Raw genomic sequence first — 7,134 nt, forward strand, 5'->3', positions numbered from 1 at the left:
TGAAAGACATAGCAACTCACAGCTGTTACCACTGCACAGAAACAGTTGTTGGGTTTTGTAATTAAAACCTGTTTATTCCATTTTCTTGGTTTATGAGTTCCGCATGTATATCCAGTAAAAGGAATAGCCCTGCTGTATTATAGCATAAGTGGAGTCACCATGGCCTAGTGGTTAGAGCAGCGGACTTGCGGTCGAGAGATCGCGGCTTCGAATCTCAGACCGGGCGGTGTGTGTGTTTATGAGCGAAACACCTAATCTAAACACGACTCCAGCAGAACAGAGCGAAACACGACTCCAGTAGAAGGTAATAGCGAACTTCTGCTGACTCTTTCGCAACAACTTTCTCTCACTCTCTCTTCTTGTCTCTAGCAGCTCACCTGCTCTCACCGTCCAGGTGGAGAACCTATACACCAATGAAACCGGGAAACCGACCCTTATGAGCCAAGCATGGTTCGAGAAGGGACAAACAACAAACATTATGGTATATGGCAGCCGATAACCGTATAGGAGCTTTCAAATGCACGTTATGAGGTTATAGCCTGGATAATACTAATTTTATATAGTCTCTTAAAGATAATACATCATAAGTGTTCTGCACAGAGTATGATAGAAAAATGTTGGACGATGGAGCTAGAGACAGATGTGATCTTGTCTTTGAATTCAGTAACGTATAATGCTTTTATGCTATAGGGAACCTCGTTGTTTTACTATGCACTATGCTATAAGTCATATGATGTGTTTATTATATGATTTTGTAGCACTTAATACAAGGCACAGATGTATACAAATATTATTTGCTTACATGAAAAGCTACAGTGTTGAATACAATGGATGAAACATATGTACGATATAGTCTGTTTATAATAATGCATTATTGATATAATTATTCATATAATCATGTTTCATGACCAATAGATATCGATCATGAAATATATGTTATGGTATTTGTAGAATACAATAGTGCAGTCTGGTTCTAAAATAAACTCTAAATTAATTTTGCTTTTGGGAGAAAAGTTATTTCCCTTGTGTGGTTAAGGTTAAAAGAACATAGCAAAATATGCAAAATAATATATAAACTGTAAAAGATATAGAAATACATAAATGTATAAAATTTTAATAAACGTTAATATATATATGTTACAACTAAATATTATGAAATCAAATTTAAACAACGCTACTTTGATTATGCTTCTTCTTTTAGAGGTTGAAAGAATACGCTATTGATTTCAAAAAAACAAACGTTATACAGAGACGTGTTAAATTGTTGAAAAGAACCTCATGCTAGCAGAAAAAAATTATAAATCTGCAAACAGTCTAAATATCAAATCACAGTTATTGTCTAAATGTCACCACATGAATAAATAACTCCTGAAATACTGCAACGTCACATTTTATCAGCTAAATCTGTGCTTAATGTTTGAAGAAAAAGAAGAATCAACTCCAGAACTTTATTTGTCGATCATATGTGTCTTTGCATACTACCAAAAGACTATAATAATCAATGTATGCAATTTTAGCATTCGTGTGCATCATTTAGTGCATGGTCATGGACAAATGATTAAAAAGTTAAATTCGTGATAATGTTTTAGGTTTGATTTTACTATGTTCACCTCGATTAAGTATATTTCACTACAGTTGTGAGTCGGTTAAAACCTCATGAAATTCAATAAGGCCTTCTTTGATACACACTCTGTGACTGAGTGTGCGTGTAGACGCCGTCCAGGGAAGGCTAGAAGTATCTATGGAATGCTCGACTAAACTACAATAAAATGAACAAATAGTTCCGTTGAACGAACACTTGCAACAGGCATTGTGAAAACTGACGTGAAATCTATCAGAGACATATTGAGATGAGCATTGGTGTATATATGTTTACAGGCTTATACAATAGGGGATTAATGCATATATACAGAGATAAATACATGTGCGTAATGGCGTATATACATCAATCTATTATTGTATGCACATAGAGTGTGCATATGTATGTGTACATAGTCGGCCAAAAGTCACGGACCAAAACATCACGTTTTATTTATATTACGTTAATAATAATAATAATAATAATAATAATAATAATAATAATAATAATAATAATAAAAAACAAGTGCACTCAGAGAGCGCAAACTTCCGACAAAGCAACACCAACGTCTTCTCAACGATTAGCTAGAGATGATTTTTAAAATGAGAATATCTTAAATAAACTCGACTGCTCTCACAAACGAGAATACTAAAAATGAACCCGACCCCTCTCAAAAATTAAGTTTAAAAAAACGGAAATATAATCAAGAATCCTTGTCCGATACCGGATCGATCCCAAAATATAATCAGTTCGTGCCAGTTAGGAGGCCAAACATCCCTGAAAGTTTCATCCAAATCCATTCAGCGGTTCTTGAGATATCTTGTCCACGGACAAACAAGCAAACACGACTGAAACAACACCTCCGCTTTCGCTAAGGTGGAGGTAATAATAATGTCAAAAGCGGCGAGCTCGCAGAATCGTTAGCATGCCGGGCAGAATGCTTAGCGGTACTTTGTACGTCTTTACATTCTGAGTTCAAATTCCGTCGAAGTCGACTTTACCTTTCATCCTTTCGGGTTCGATAAAGTAAGGAATCGACTGGTCCCCTCCCCTAAAATTTCAGGCTTTGTGGCTACAGCAGAAAGGATTATTATTACTATTATTATTATTATTATTATTATTATTATTAAGAAGGCAGTGAGCTCGCAGAATCGTTAGCACGCCGAGCAAAATGCTTAGCGGTATTTCGCCAAGCTTTACGTGCTTGAGTTCAAATTCCGCCGAGATCGACTTTGCCTTTCATCCTTTTGGTGGGGTCGATGAGATAAGTACCAGTTACGCACTGGGGTCGATGTAATCGACTAGAACCCTCCCCCAAATTTTCAGGCCTTCTGCCTTTAGTAGATAGGATTATTATTATTATTATTATTATTATTATCATTATCCATTTTGTTTATCATGTACAAGTACGTGTGTGTTCAGCTTTATTTTATTTACTATATTCACTTTTAGAGAAAAATTGAAAAATGTCTGAAAATTCCGAAGGATATTGAACTTATTTTGTGTGTGTTTGTGTGTGTGTGTGTGTGTGTGTGTGTGTGTGTGTGTGTGTGTGTGTGTGTGTGTGTGTGTGTGTGTGTGTGTGTGTGTGTGTTTACAGAGCGATATGCCTGTATATAAAGCGGCATATCTTCTACTAAGTTGTTCAAATTCAAAGAAAAACTTGCCAGAAATTGTATTTTTTTAATAATTTTGGCATTATACACGCGCGCACTCACACACACACACACACACACACACACATATAAATACTTACACCCATACATTCATGCACACATGCATACACACACATACTTGCGTTTGTATGTATGTTTGCGTATATGTTTACCTGCGTGTCTGTGCGACAGAATTTGTGTCATAAATAACAACAATCTGTAATAGTGTACCTGTGTGCATGTGAGAGAGAAGGAGAGAGAGAGAGAGAGAGTGAGAGAGAGAGAGAGAGGCAGCTCGTATATGCTAATGTGAAACATAGTTTATTTATAATATTTATGTGTGTACATGTCTGTGTGTGCGCTCACAAGTAGGAATCGTACTTTTTCATTTCCCAGAGTTTTACAAACACATAAGAAATACGATCCTTATCTTATTTTCCCACAATCCTATATATGTATGTATGCAAGTATGTCCGTATTTATATATACAAACAGTTCCGTGTAACGATGTCTTATATTCCAGATTGTTCGAAATGTTGTTTCGTCGTTTAAAACAAAAACGCAATTCGCAAGAAACTTCAGAAAAATTTTTGAAAATATTTTGTAAAGTTCCAAGATAAATCCGATAGTAGAATTTTACCATTTTTCTTTTTCTTTCCAAATTCAGTTCTTTATGAAAAACTATTAAACAGAAGTTTACACACTCAATTATTCTCTTTCTCGCATCTTTTCTGTCTATCAGACACAAACAACTCATGATATACAAGTATATTAGATAGACAGATAGATAGATAGATAGATAGATAGATAGACAGAAAGACAGACAGACAGACAGACAGACAGACAGACAGACAGACAGATACATACATACATACATACATATTTTATAAATTCCTCGATTTAGAAATAAAACCATGATTTAGCTATATATTTACTTGTTTATAAAACAGTTTTTTTAAATTTGTGTGTATATATATATATATATATATATATATATATATATATATACGTTTCTGCCTATACTCATTAATTACATCGATGATGATGATTTTAATGATTTATTTGAAAAATTGAAAAAATTGATTAGTTACAAACTGCTGTAGGTAGGAGAAATAAAATGTGATAAATCTGCGACCTTCTTGAAGGGCAATTAATGCGCAAGAATATTTAGTGACGAGGGAAATCGAAACCGGCTCGCAGATTTAGCACATCAGAAATCATTGTTCTTCATTACATCGTTTCTCTATTCTTACTGCTAAGATTTTTTTTTTTTTTTTGACAATAGCGCAAGGTCATAGATATTATAGAATAGAACATATCAGATGATGTAAGAAGGGTATTAGCAACGAAGATACGATATTGTTGACTGACGCCGGGAATTGAAAGCAGTTCGAGGCTTTTTTTTTTATATTCCACTCTGCTGCCCCAAAATGTTGGTGATAGTGGTGGTGACCTTGCTAGTGATATTTAGCATTAGATTAACCCTGATCAAGTAGTTCGATGATCAAAGACATTCCAGGTATGACTTCATCACCTTTTTGTTTAACCAAGTGACTGCATTATGCACTGTCTGTTTTTTAGGCATTGCATAAGCCTGGGGTTATTTCATTGAGATTTAGCTTCAATTTCTTAATAGTTCGAACAACCACCTATAGCTTCCCTCCTTGCTTAAAATAATTACAATGCAGACGGCTGTTCCAGAATGTATTTGAAGGAATCGGCCGCACTGAACAACAGCTCTTTTTTGTTGTTCTTTTTAAATGTGAGCCTCTGGTAATTAAAAGTGGGAATTCAAACTAAATCGATGCGTGACGAAGCTATATAATTTAAGATATTAAGACCATCGTTCTGCAATTTCCATCATATTACTTATCTAATAATGATAATTCTTTCTAGTATAGGCACAAGGTTTGAAATTTCGGTGTATTTATTTTATCGACCTGAAAGGATAACAGGCCAAGTTGACCGCGGTGGGATTTGAACTGACACAGTAAAATGTCAGAAACGCCGCAAAGTATTCTGCCCGTCGCGCTTATCAATCATTCTGCCAGCTCGCCACCTGAATAATTATCATTATTATTATTCTTTCTACTATAGGCACAAGGCTAGAAAAGTGTGTGATAGGGTAGGTTAGTCGATTATCGACCATGGAGAGATAAAAGCAATATTATTATATGTAATAATGAAAATAAAGAAGCCATCATCATTAGTATTAATATTACTATTACTATTATCATCACTATTTATTCTTAAAGAGAAATCAAAATCACTATTATCATCAATATTTAAAAAAATGTGTGTGCGCGCTGGTATATACATATATATGTGTGTGTCTATAATATATATATGTATATATATATGTATATATGTGTGTGTCTATAATATATATATGTATACACAAATATGTATATATATATATATAAATATGTATATATGCATGTATATAATATATATATATATACATAAATATGTATATATGCATGTATATAATATATATATATATACATAAATGTATATATGCATGTATATAATATATATATATATACATAAATATGTATATATGCATGTATATAATATATATATATATACATAAATATGTATATATGCATGTTATAATATATATATATATATACATAAATATGTATATATGCATGTATATAATATATATATGTATACATAAATATGTATATATGTATGTATATATACATGTCTATAATATATATATATGTATATGATATATAAGTATTTATATGTATATATATAATATATATATATGTATATGTATATATATATATATATATATATATATATATATATATATATATATACACACACACACAACAGGTAAAATATATAATCAAAAGGAAAAAATCTTATTGAAAATGTAATACAAATCAATATAGACAAATATTAGAAAGCTTTGACAGTTTATAGTAATATGGGTGCTGTTAGAGTCAAGTTTTAGGTGGGTTTTTTCACTTTGGTTTCCTTACCTTTAGATCGAAACAAAAAATGGCGACCAGAGATCAGCAACTGGAATGTTCAAAGAAGAGGCACTCCGTAGGAATGATGATATTATTAAAACAGTACAGAGACCATCAAAAACCTAGCATAAAAAGTTTATCTATAAGTTACTATTCTCATAAGAGGGGTGGAAAAGACACTATCCTTAGAAATATTTCAACCCAACAACTATTGACAAGGCCAGGAATTCCAAACTATTTCAGTAAGAAAATACTTTTTAAAGATATTTTCGTTTGCCTCGAGATAAATTTGCTTAAAGAATTTTAAATAGAATTTTATTTGATATTTTAAAGTAGTGAAATATCTATTTCAATTACTTAATTTAGAATTTAGTTTTCAGTTTGAAAAATAACCTGTATTCCCCTATTTACAAAAATACTGCTATCCCGTTCTGTTTTTTTACTTCTTCTTCTTCTTCTTCAACTTCTATTTCTTCTTCTTTCTCTCGTCTTTTTTTTAACTTCTATTTCTCCTTCTCCCTCTTCTAGTTGTGGAGAACGCTGATGGGTAAAGTTTGTGTTTGGTGGTGAGATTTGTGAGGTGGAGGGTTGAAGACGTTTGAGGGGGAAGGTGTTGTCTCTGACTAACTCGGCAATCCTTTTATAGGCAGACGGTAACATGAGGAGGTTCCTTCTGCGAGCCAATGGAGAGGTAAAGGGTGGGTGGGTGTTTGGAAGAAACAGAGTGAGATAGTCGAGAAATGAGGAATACGTAGGTAGGAGAAGAAAGGTAGAAATAGAGAAAGGCACTGCGGTATAGTAAGCAGAAGGGGTGAAAAAGATAAAAAGAAAAAATCAAATGTTGAAGAAAGAAATAAAGGTGAACTATATATTGAAAGAAAGTACGGAGTCCGCATTGTATTAATAGACTCAGAAA

The 7,134-nt window shown here is 33.0% G+C and overlaps 1 protein-coding gene across 50 annotated transcripts in view; it reads right to left on the reverse strand.

Annotated features, from left to right (window-relative positions):
- Positions 1–6,302, reverse strand: part of LOC106869507 (uncharacterized) — a 91,473-nt gene extending 85,171 nt beyond the window's left edge. For all 50 annotated transcript variants that reach the window (XM_052969690.2, XM_052969683.2, XM_089355322.1 and 47 more), the window contains exon 1: positions 6,228–6,302. The gene's annotated coding sequence lies outside the window, so the exon portion shown is untranslated. The remainder of the gene's footprint in view (positions 1–6,227) is intronic.
- Between the last annotated feature and the right edge of the window lie 832 nt (positions 6,303–7,134).

The sequence above is a fragment of the Octopus bimaculoides genome, chromosome 7, assembly GCF_046866305.1.
Source record: "Octopus bimaculoides isolate indiv1 chromosome 7, ASM4686630v1, whole genome shotgun sequence".
Classification (NCBI taxonomy): Eukaryota; Metazoa; Mollusca; class Cephalopoda; order Octopoda; family Octopodidae; genus Octopus; species Octopus bimaculoides.